The sequence below is a fragment of the Ammodytes marinus genome (assembly GCF_949987685.1).
Source record: "Ammodytes marinus genome assembly, chromosome: 1".
In the NCBI taxonomy this organism is placed as follows: Eukaryota; Metazoa; Chordata; class Actinopteri; order Uranoscopiformes; family Ammodytidae; genus Ammodytes; species Ammodytes marinus.
Window position 1 is genome coordinate 14,030,725 of NC_137230.1, and position 13,161 is coordinate 14,043,885.

The following is a 13,161-nucleotide window of genomic DNA, read 5'->3' on the forward strand; positions in this document are numbered from 1 at the left end:
TTAATACATTATTTAACATTATTAAATCGCAGCAATGTGGTTTAAATATCACCGGAAAGCTGAGATTCTCCCCTTTCCGGGACATATTCTCGCGTGATTCTACGTGACTCACAGCCAGAGATATGTTGCTGAGAGGCGCGAAAATGTATCAACCCTTTCCCTTGCGCTACTGGCTGAGCCGCTTGTCAATCAACATTTTGCGAAAACGTCATCGGCCCTTTCCCTTGCGTGATTGGTAGAGCTGCTTGCTGTCATATTTTGTGAAAAACCATCCAATCAACTTAGTGTAATCACTAAGGACCTCCCACTAAGGTCAAACATACACAATCACTGAACAAAGGACTCCTATCATGCTCCTAATTTCGATTTCACCATGGCGCGGATGTTCGACAGCTGAGAGATTCAGAGGAAGACGCCAATGCCGACATTGAGGGCTTTGACGAAGAGGAATATGAAGGTGACATGGATCCATTTGAAGACGGGTAAGAGCATTTATTTGACAAAACGTCTGTTTTTGTAATGGAAGCTAAGTGTGAACATGTAAACTAGCTTGAATGTTGCGTCCGTGACGTGACCGATTTTTTTTTTGGAACTGACGTGACAGAGCTGTATACTCTTGTCGCCAGCCTTCTGTTGTTTGAAAACAAGTAATAGTTTGAAAACAAGTAAAAGTAAGCAATCTTCCCCGTGTGTCTCAATTTTGTTTGCTAGCTGTCTCGCATAAATGGACACCCGGGGTGTGTGTGTGTGTGTGTGTGTGTGTGTCAATATTTTGACACACACACACAGCGCTGTCTGTTGTGGGAGATGGAAAGCCGTCATTTAGTCTGGCTGAGGGGAGGAGACAGAAGTTACGAGAGAGAGAGAGAGAAACAAACAAACTGTAGTAGGCTATACAGCTGTTTATAAACGGGTATAATAATTTATTTTAGAAATTGCAAATGAAGCTCTGTGTGTAAATGTAAGATAGCTTGAATTTTGCATTCTTGACATTACAGGGACTGATTTCTCTATTGATAGCACTACTTTTGTTTACTTTTGTTTGAAAATAATAGTAATAGATGTGTATTCTGTGTAAAAGTATGTCCCTTTACAATTTACAAATAGTACAGAATGGAAATGTTTTTGCATCGACTTTTATTACACTGTTGTTTGCAAATACAAGTTGTGAAGTTTAAATATTTTTGTTATGAGATAATGAGACTGATTTCTGTGAATCTGTGGCAGCACCAGGTCCAGGAGAAGAGGAGAACCACCCGCAAAGAGGTCCCGTGTCCTAACTCCACCAGCACCCCCTACGCAGCAGCGGGCTTGGAAGACTGAGGAAGACCAGGACACCGCTCCTCCTGTCTCCAGGTTTCAACCTGCACGCACCGCTGGCCCACAGCTAGGCACGCACTTCTACACACCAATTGAGCTCTTCAAATTGTTTTTCACTGCACACACTGTACACACACTCTGTAGCAACACAAATAAACAGGCTGCCAAAAAAATTGCCATGGGTAAAAAGTTTAAATGGACTGATTTGACAGTTGAGGAGTTTTACAAGTACATTGGACTCCTCTTTTACATGGCCCTGGTTAGACTACACCACATTGCTGATTACTGGAGGCAGAACCACAGTTTAACCTGTCCATTTGCCGCTATAGTCATGAGTAGGGACAGATCTGGTGTCATGTCCTGGAACTTACACATAAGTGATCCAGATGAAGATGTAAACAATGATAGGAAGAAGGGAACGCCACAATTCGACAAACTCTTCAGGGTCAAACCTCTCCTCAATTTGATCAAAACCGCAGCAAAGACCTATTTTCATCCATACAAAAACCTAGCTGTGGATGAAAGGATGGTTGCCTCAAAGGCTAAAACTGGAATTACTCAATACATGAAGGCCAAACCTACTAAGTGGGGTTTCAAATTGTTCGTTTTGGCGGACTCAAGCAATGGCTACACCATAGATTTTAACATTTACACAGGGAAAAGTGACATCCCCTCCGGACACGGCCTCTCTTACGATGCTGTAATGTCAGTTTTTGTTTTTGTAAACCACATTTAGTCCCGTTTTTATTAGTCAACAATAAAGCATTATATATTTGATTATAGTCTTCGTCACATGACCACCATTTACGTTGCGTCTCGTCTCGTTTCTGTCACGTGATAAATGTTCGTTGACGACGATATTTTGTCATACATTTCGTTGACAAAAACAACACTAGTATCAAGTCATTATTCAGTCTCATTTTGCTTAATTCCTCATATGTGGTCAAAGTAGAGTAAGAGACTATTTGTATTTTGGGAAATTTGATTTTAGTCATGTTTTTTGCACTTCCCAACTTTTTTTGGGAAAATGACAGTGCATTATTGAAGCTAATGCTTTGTAATTGGGGATAATGCTTTCGCTCAGCAGGATAGTCTTTTTGTTTTCATGCCTGTTCACTTTTCTTGGCTCATTTGTTGTCTGTCTGTTCTCTTCCAGTTTTCCCTGGTGGAGACGAGACGGTGTGGATCAGGTCCTTCCTCTGGCAGCATCTGAAGTTCTCCTGCATCCACACTATTCATATTTTATTTTAGTATTAGCATGTTAACATTAGTCAATTATTGTATTCCTTCGCTAAGCTAATGTTTTGGAGAGGCAATTTCAAGAGCCAAAACAATTTGTCCTGGTGAATAAAGGTATTATTTCACATAAGTTTCCACATTTTTCAAAAATCTGACTTCAAATTGCAGCATTTGTGTCAAAATATTTTTGTTCACATTGGACTAGGGCAAAATTGAACCTTCCTAACTGAGAGCTGAGAGTGTTCTGAACATTTTAATATGAATCAGCTGGGTATTATGTTATCTACTTGCCCTCTAAAATGGTCATTTATAAAAGCATGTAAAATCGAGAAAATGCCCTTAGATCTCAACCAAAAAAACGTTTGGACAAAAAGATCATTTTAGTCATGTTTTTTGCTCTTCCCAACCTTTTTATGGAAAAATTCCAGTACATTTTAGAAGCTAATGTTCTGCAGAAGCAATTTCAAGAGCCAAAATAATTTAATCAGATGAATAAAGGTATTATTTCACACAAATTTCGAAATTTTTCAAAAATCGGACTTCAAATTTCAATATTTATGTCAAAATATTTTTTTTTTACATTGGACTAGGGCAAAATTGAACCTTCCTCACTGAGAGCTGAGAGTGTTCTGAACATTTTGATATGAATCACCTGGGTATTATGTTATCTACTTGCCCTCTAAAATGGTAATTTATAAAAGCATGTAAAATCGAGAACCAAAAAACCAAAAAACGTTTGGACAAAAAGATCATTTTAGTCATGTTTTTTGCTCTTCCCAACCTTTTTATGGAAACATTCTTGTACATTTTAGAAGCTAATGTTTTGGAGAAGCAATTTCAAGAGCCAAAATAACTCAATCAGATGAATAAAGGTATTATTTCACACAAATTTCGAAATTTTTCAAAAATCGGACTTCAAATTTCAACATTTATGTCAAAATATTTTTTTTTTACATTGGACTAGGGCAAAATTGAACCTTCCTAACTGAGAGCTGAGAGTGTTCTGAACATTTTAATATGAATCAGCTGGGTATTATGTTATCTACTTGCCCTCTAAAATGGTAATTTATAAAAGCATGTAAAATCGAGAAAATGCCCTCAGGGCTCAGAGGGTTAAAGATGGATGTCTGCTGGTTCGTTACAGACAATTCTCCCCCAATCAGAAGCCAGTTAGCCTCCTTTCGCAGCAACGAGCTAGCTGTCATGGTAAGATTTAGCCCCTCTCTGTCTGATCCCAAACCTATACCCCATTACTGATAATTTGGCCTATTAGTCAGGACCATCTGGGCACTTTAATTATCCTCTTATGTTTTGCCAGCTTCTCTTCACTACTCCCTAACCTTTTTTAGACCCCTCTTCTCTCATTTATGACACATTTTTAGGCAGAGGTTTGTATCTGAGGATGGATAAAAGTAATGTTTTAGGATGAGAGACAGAAAGGCTTATTAAAAGTGAAGAAATCTCATTCCAGGAATTCCAAATGAGAAGATGAAACCGATGATTTTTACCCTTCACCTTGTTTCCCTAGGCTAACTGCTCTGTTTGCTTAAAGCTTGTCATATGCTGGGCTCCCACTTCAAACTGTTTGGTAGATCGAGCCAAACGGTTTGAAGCGCAGGCAATGTGGTATTGTATATTACAAACTATTTCATTAAAACTGATCCTTTCATTATTATTTTCTGTGTTTTTTTTTTAAATCAAATTTCTTTTCCAGTTTCATTTAGTACACAAATATATGTATCTCCTACTAAGTGGCTTGCTTAAAGTACACAAGGCAATGCTTGAACAAGCACACACACAAGTAAACAAACCAGCTTTAAATGAATACTCATTATAGAGCAAACTATTCATCATATGATAGTTATGAAAGAATGATAATAACATTTTGATTGTAATTTCAAAGGTGCCAAAATGCCAGCATATTATAATGAGAAGTCTATAAAGTATGTGCTTTGTGAAAAACACCCGGTAACACTTTATAATAACTATCCGTTGTAACTTGTTAATAGATCATTAGTAAACTCTTAATTAATGATTATTAATGATTTGTTAAGTGTTTGTTAGCAGTTTGTTAAGGATTTATAACAATGGTAGATAGTTAATAGCTTAATAATTGAATCAGTTCATCTGGGAGGTAATCCGAGATACCGACGAGGCTGAAATAGGCTATAGACTATACACAGTGCATGGGCAATTGAGGGCAGCCCCATTTTCAAATATTTTTAAATAAACTCAATACACACTGTGCATGCCATGGACTTGAACGTGACGTGATCAGTTAATCTCGGATTACCTCCCAGATGAACTGATTCAATTATTAAGCTATTAACTATCTACCATTGTTATAAATCCTTAACAAACTGCTAACAAACACTTAACAAATCATTAATAATCATTAATTAAGAGTTTACTAATGATCTATTAACGAGTTACAACGGATAGTTATTATAAAGTGTTACCAAACACCCTTTTGTCAAGTACTTTTTTAGCATTTTGATTTTGATTTTCCGTTTATTTTACTGTTTAATTAATTTTGTTCAGCAGGACTGTCTATATTACTCTATTTATAAACGTCTGTGTGTGTCTGTCCTGTGTTTCTTGCCAACCATTCATCCGATTTACTTCACACTTGGGCGGGTGAGTTGTTGAGGACCCATGGGAGTGCAGAGCCGAGTGTGATGTAGTTTGGATCAGCAGTTCTATACAGACAACTGCAAAAACCTGGTCAAGTCAGCGGCATGTTGGTGCACGTCTATCTATGCTGTTACGGTACCGGTGCTTGGAGTGGCCAAAAAGGACAGGAGTGTACCACATACCGGACGGGCAGTAGGTACTCTTACAATTATATTTCTTAATCTTAAATGATAGTTTACTGGGGTGTTTATAAAATCACACATGGTACTTTAAGATCTTTAATTTTGACAAACATTTAAAATTCACCCAAAATGTTAGTTAATTCAGAACAGAACACAAACAAGTCATACTTTCTAAATATGTCTAGAGTATGGCCTCTTGGGATCAACGGAACAATTTGGCTATAATGGAAAAAGCCCAGGTTCTATTATTAACATTTACATTGGCTCGGTTCTATTTTAGTATCCTTAACCAAGACATGGCAGTGTTAGCCAGCATGACAAATGTGGGTACACTATTCACCAGTTTTAGCTATGTTTAGCAATGTTTAACAAGTCTTCACTGACATATTTGGCTATGTAGCTACATCCTCTGATATGTTTATCTGATTGTTGCTGACTTTGTATGATGTTTGAATGATACATCAATTTAAAATTTAAATCAAGATTTGAGACAATGCCACAAACCGCAAAGTCTGCAATTATGTAGCACTTCTGACCTTGTATTTAGACCTTTGTTTAAATTGTTTGACAAATTCATACTGTGCTCCTCGTGCATACATGAATAGTCATTGTTTCCAATAAAAAGTGGCGTAAGGAAACTGGCTATACGCCTGCCAACAACAAACACGCAAAAGACCTGGAAAGCGTTACAATCATGGTGCCTAAAAATAGTCTCAAGCATCATCGGACAATATAAGAAGTAGTTTGGGTTGGTGACGAGAGATTAGCAAAAAAAGATAGTATTTTGTAAGCCCTGTCATGAAAAATTCATCACATCAAGAAGCAACTAATCCCTCTTTTGATTTACTTCCTCATTTTAATTGGGGGCAGCAATGAAACAGCTCTGTGTGAACTATCCAGATTTACCTTCTGTATGGGTTCAGATGGAAGGGGCCATCAGCACTACGTTTCGAAGCTTGCTTAGTTTTTATAGATGCAGAGAAAAGAACAGTTATACTGATTTAAAATCAAGGTAACATGCTCAGGTGTACCACAGGTGTCTGCTGTCCTCAACCCCGAGACATCCAGCAGTTTGCCCTTTCTCCTTGTGCCCAATTGTCTGCTTTACAACCAAAAGGACTGGGGAGAGAGGAACGCTGTTCGATCAATGGGCTGTCAAGGAGAAGGAGCACGGAATGAAACTGATAATGGTGAGAAGTGTAGAAGACGCACGCACACACACACACACACACACACACACACACACACACACACACACACACACACACACACACACACACACACACACACACATAAGCACAAGCAAAGTCATTCTCCCAGACCACAGTCCCAGCCTGCCTCACTACATGTCTTGTTGTTCTTTTCAATCAGACACACACGCACACTGACAGCTTGTCATACCTACACACACTCACACTGACAGAGAAGGGGTTTCAGTCAGTCTCTCAGTGGTGAGTTTTATTCCAGTCTTATGCTGCCAAGAAGACAACCATTTTTCTACCATCTTCTTCATTCTCTCAGACAAGCAGCTGCCTGTCAGACACACACACACACACACACACACACACACACACACACACACACATATGCACGCACGCAAGCACACCCAAACACACACACACACACACACACACACACACACACACACACACAAACATTATGCACGCACGCATACACGCAAGCACACCCACACACACACACACACACATACACACACCCACACACATGGACACACACAGCCCTCAGACTACCATAATGAATTCCCTTGGTTGAATTATTACATACTGCCAATCAAAATTCCCTTTTCATTCTTGTGAGTTTTGCATCTTGTGGAGGAGGAGTGCGTGGGTGGACAAGGCAATAATGTCGCCATTTCTTCTCTTTTTTGCCTTTCTTTGTTTGTGTCCCTGATTTACCATGACCTCAACCCATGTCTAAGGTACCGCAATTACTGTAAATTCTCAAGCTCGCAACTCTGCAGGCAATGGTGGTGATGACTTGGGGAATGTTTACCTGTCTGTACAGTGTGAGCGGGTCAAGTACATTTATGAATTCTGTTCATTGTGTGCCTGAAATGTCTCTTCTCCCGAGCCACACTGTCACCACATTTCACCTCTCTTTACTTTAGTTTTTGTTGCACTGTGACAATGACGACAGCCACACAAGGCCTTCCCGTGTCAGAGCTGCTTCTATCTCGGGCAGATCCCTATATCATTTTATTTTCAAAGGGAGCACGCCACAACAGCTGGAACTTGCCCTTGGATCCTGAAGGCAGAAGTGACATATACACACTCGTCTACTGCTTTATCTGTCACGCTCATGCCCTTGGTAGCCCTGCTTTATTATACAGTCAAAGAAGTGAGGTGAAGGGAGCAGGTACTGTATATAGAAGACAGGAAATGCTGCAGCAAGTGAAAAAAACTGTTCAGAGAGCAAGAGAGCTACGTTGCCCACTGATCCACAAAGCAGGACAACACACAGACATTAAGGAATATCATCAATAAATAAAGGTGTGTGTTTGTGTGTCTGTTTTTTTATGGTTTTGAAGCATCACTGTTAACCCTAAAGGCTCATCTACTCCCTCTGCTGGGATGTATTTTCCACACACGTGAACTCGTATGGCTTCCTGAAAGGGGATAGTGGAGTGAATTGGCAGGGTAACTGGTACTGGACGCCTGATCAGAGAAAGGATGCTTATTTCTTTTTTATATATATATATTTAACTATCCCTAAGGATTTGAGTCCAGGGGCTATTCATAGTGCATCAAGAACCTTGGTATAAGCCATGTGTAGGGTGAACAGGGCTGGAGAAGGGGGAGAGTTAAGACAACAGAGGTTTGGATGAGGTAAAGAGAGGATGATGCATGCTTTCTGGCTAACTATAGTGTGGGGAATGGGCGATGAGAAGGTGGGGCATGTGAGGATCAGGGAAGCTTGTGTGGGGGAGTATGGTTTATTAAAATGGGGGTTGTGTGAGCTAAGTCTGGCTGTGCAGACCGGCAGATAGGGCCATATCGCAGGGTTTCAGCTTAAAGAGGCATGTTTCAGTCATTGCCACTGGCTCCATCGCACACTGCCAGAAACGCACAGCTGTTGGCATGTAGGTGTGTGGGAGATTGTGTGTGTGTGTGTGTGTGTATATGGGGCTGGCGGAGTCATCTGGCTAACCATACTTCTATTCAGATTTAAAGCATCTCTTGAGGAGGGTCATGAAAACAAGCTTGCTATTCCGACGGCGGTGTTCAGAGAAATATCCTGTTTGTTTCCTGCAGCTCCATGGTTATACAGTATCATTGCAGAAATGTAATCAGGGATATGTGTGTCCTCCGGGGCTCTGTGAGTGAGGGATGTTGCCATTTGGTGCGAAGCAGAAATAGCTGGTTTTGCCTGCGATGGCCTGATCATTTACACTGACACTGATGATGCCATTAGCCAGCTGCCAAGAGGCCTGTCAGACATGTTTCACTGGGCAGAGCTGCGGACACAGAAATGCTAATCTCAGGCTCTAAAAACTCATCTCCTTCCTTATTTTAACGGTTTCTTTCTTTAATGTTTATGCAATGCTTTAAAGGTCGGGATCCAATTAAAGTATAGCTCAGAATTGCCATAAGAAAGGCATGGCATTATAAGCCATACGCTGGTAGATTGAAGAACTCAAAGGGAAAAGCAGACGTGTCATTTGCAAGATGCTCATCACTGCTGTAGGCATCTCAAACTGACAACGTCAAATCGGGGCATTGCAATTTCATCTATTTGACCTATTGTTGACTAACAAAAGATTGGGTAATGTTTCATGATTTTGATGGACAGAAAGATGGACAAATAAGGTTGGAAAGGTAATAGTACAATAATAAGTCACTGAAAAACTGCAGAAAAAGAATTCCTTGACTATGTTTGAAGAATGTCAGCGCTTCACACACCATCCAATAGAAACAGTACAGACATTTGAAAAAGTGAATATCACAGCATATTTTTCCCAGATTTAATGAAAACTCACTTCAAGGCGGTCTACACCATCTAGTGTATGTCAGCTGGCATATCAAAGAAGAAATATGCAGAAATACTTCAACTCCCCTAAAACGTCAACATCTTTCAGAGGACACACAAGCCCCCTTCAAATATATTATGAGTGCAGTGTAATAGGCCTAACCTACCTTTCCTCAGTTGTTATGTCTGAACAGGTGTCATGGCATAACAAAGCAGCATCAGGATTTGACAGGCAGTGGGATGACAGGATATAATAATTCTGACAGTGTTCTTGAGAATAGATAAAATGAGATATATTTGCAATGGCACAATTGTGGATTTTTTTTTTACAAAAAGTGCAGCATTTGGTCTTGACTGCTGTGTATAGGCTGGAACAAACAGACTCCTCATTCACTGGCCCTGTGATATGGTCTACCTTGTGTGTCTTCGTATGAGCGGGGGCTCCTGCAGTGATAGCATAATTAGTAAGTGAAGTATCCGCAGAGAACAATGGCAATCAATAAAAGCGACTGAATGCTCAAACCACATACAGTGTAATTATCACAATAATTACTACTTGGGTCAAAGTCTATCTGCAATTCACGTACAATTAGGAGTCACATGCTCTGATAATCAGAACTTACTTTGTGAGGTTTTCACTTTGTGAAGTGCAGAAAAAGTATCCCTTTAATATTTTACAGAAAAAATTGAAGAAAACTATAGAAAACATAGTTTAAAAGATTTAATTTAATTTTTTTGTTAGATGTATTATGTAGGAATGATCATGATCTGTGACATGTACATTTCACCCAAATAGAAAGCTTGACATTTTAGGAAATGTTCTTCCTGTCCACATTCTTACAGACTTGAAAAACAATGAATATAAATAGTCAGGTACATAACCCTTCATTCTTAATGTAGTAGCATGTGAGTGGTCAATTTTCTCATCTTACTCTCTGCAAGAAAAGAAATGAGCCTCATTCCCAAAAAATATTAAACTTAAAGTTATAGCTACAATGTATTAATGCATTTACATTGTTTATGGTTAGGTAACTATAATGAAGCATCTTAGAACTGGTCACAGCTGTAACGTCAGCTACAGCAAGTAATTTCAATCACCTTTATGTGATTTACTTCTTTTGTTAAGCTTATGTCTGTCTGGCACGGCAAATAACTACTCTTTTAATTGCAAAAACTGTAACCTTTGTGGGAGGATTTATATGTGGGGGAGTAAGTTTGAGTCATACAGCATGCTAACATGAAAACTAGGCGAAATTAATATATGTAAAGCAGTTAGGCTGGATTTTAAAGTAATGGTTTGTCATTGCTTACTGGCAGAGCATAATGCATATGTCTGTCCTTTTCAAAAAAAATTATAATTGTATGGTTTATCATAGTGAGTCAAAAATAATTACAGAAGAAACAGTCTTTAATATCCAATCTGAGGACAGTAATGTATTCTCATTCACACTTTCTGCGTAAGAAAGTGTGTTAAGTTATTAGCATAATCACTTTAAACATGTGTCAACATGCGCATTCAATGTATTGCAATGTGGTCTTTTAGATAGCAGTTGGATCTGATGAACACATCTGCTAATGTGTGAGGTTATAACATTTCACCACAAACAAATGGACAAACAGGATACACAGTATATCTCCTTACATGTATTATGAATCCTGGTTGATCTCATGTTACTACAGATATTCCCCTGTGTGCACCTTATCCCTCCATTCTCAACAGCTACAGCATCTTTAGTGTATGTAAATGGAGACAAAGCAAAAACACTGTCCATCGGGGCACCAGGGAGGTGGTCCTGCTCTCTGGCCCATTAAAGGGGGACTCCATTATCTGCACTCTGTACTACACACACACACACATACAAAATGACAGCAGTGCAGACTATAGCCACATAAAGTAGTCCACCTTAAGTAGCTCCCCTCCACGCCACTCCATGCATATTTTATCAGAGCCAGCATTAAAAGCCAAAGGAATAAGGAATGCCTGGCTAGGCAGCTGGGTTAGCTCTACGCCCTATTTCTTTTCTAGTTCAGGACGCTTTAGTTTTTCTTTCAAATATGCACCGAGCTGGACAGAGGACATGTCATGAGAATCAAAAAAGAGATTGTAAAAACAGGACTGTATAGGACGAAAGATGGAGCGGGTGAATGCCAGACAAAAATACCCCATGGGACAAGATTGCATTGTTGACCGGTGATGCCTTCACCAGTATCTCTTTTAATTTCCTGCCTTTCCTCCAAACTTGCTGCTTCTGGGAGTTTTGTTACCAAATAAGTGGAGGCAAAAAGCACACCTGGTGATATGTCATTCCCCATAGGCTGATCACCTTTCCAGTTAAGGGACGTCAGCTTACTGCTGGAGAAGTAGCACGTCTGACACCAAGCTTTTCCTAAAACACACTGACCCGAGACCAAAAACACACATCCATCACTGGGGCTGATAATTGCAGCTGGATGGCCTCTTCATGGTCGAGCGGTTTTGCATATTGGTATGGAGCGTTCATAATATTTGTTTGCATCAGCGTTAGATTGGGTGATTACAGCTCACTCTACTGAATACTTAGCTGTGTAACACGCTGGTTAAGTCAACATCCCCGTCTTTCATTGGCTGGCATTATTATGCATTCTGGCCTCACACAGGCAGATTGTTCTGTCAGTGTAACACTCATCTTGCTTTGTCCTTTCTCGCTCCGGATGGCGGTGAGGTCAGCTAAGAGTCAGTTCTGTCAAACACACCGTAAAGGACATGGTACTACTGCGATGTTCTTCCCTCTAACTCACCTCTGAGAATAAATATTCAACATCCTTGCCAACTGGACTTAACAGCTGTTTGCATGTGTTTATGTTTGTGAATGTAAATGTTCATACAAGATTGTTGGTATTTATCCTGAATTGCACATGTACATTTGTGTGGGCACATACGTGATGATGGGTGTGTTGGACAGTTAACTGCAACTGAAAAGCATGTAAGATGAATTTTTGTAGGAATAGCTGGAAGTTGACTTAATATATTTCAGGCTTCACATCATATCAACATTAACATTTCCATCTTGTTTTATAACGTTAAGAGTTTGCTTATGATTCTTCTGCACAATTTAGTGATCAGTCAACTTTTAACAGCCTCTGTACATCCTGGTGACTTTAAAGATGAAAGAGCCTCTTGTATCCTAGGTTTTATATTGACCAATGTGAGTCACTCACCACTCCACCCCTCCCCATCTTTCTATATTGTGATATGTATGATTATTAAAGTTTTTGTTATTTCTTGTCATCAGAGTGACTGAATCGACCAAGAGCCAAAGCCTTACATATCAAATATTGACATTATATACTTAAAAGGACATTGTACCTAATCCAGTAAAGTAAAAGTACTGTATCCATACTATATAGTATACTAGTCGTTTTGGCTTTGTGTCGTTGTGGCCTTTATCAGCTTCATCACAGGTTGATAGTTCTGTGGAAATCAGGGAGGGAGGTGGGGCATCTTAGAATGTCACCCCGTCCAAGAGAGCAGTAACCTGGCAGCAGGAACCTCCAGGATATAAGGCCTTTACTCCAGGTTGGCTCCGGAGGTGAGTGTGTGTATATAGCTGGCATGTTTGTTTGCCATCTGCAAGCCCCAGGGATCCTGGCTTAAGGTGGGTACCAAGGCACAAACATGCAAGCAAATGTACACATTTTTCCTACATACTCAGCAACCTCACTGCTGAGGCTTGTCAAAGTTTAGGGGCCAGCTTGTGTGAACAAAAAGTGAACTATAATCACTCTCAATGCAAAAGATCAAAATCCCATTTCCGGGAAA

General features: G+C 39.7%; 1 long non-coding RNA gene across 1 annotated transcript; it reads left to right on the plus strand.

Annotated features, from left to right (window-relative positions):
* The first annotated feature begins 421 nt into the window (after nt 1–421).
* Nucleotides 422–2,691, plus strand: LOC307249135. The gene is made up of 3 exons (XR_013844828.1): nt 422–482; nt 1,228–1,356; nt 2,477–2,691. It is a non-coding gene; the product is annotated as an uncharacterized lncRNA (long non-coding RNA).
* Nucleotides 2,692–13,161: the final 10,470 nt, after the last annotated feature.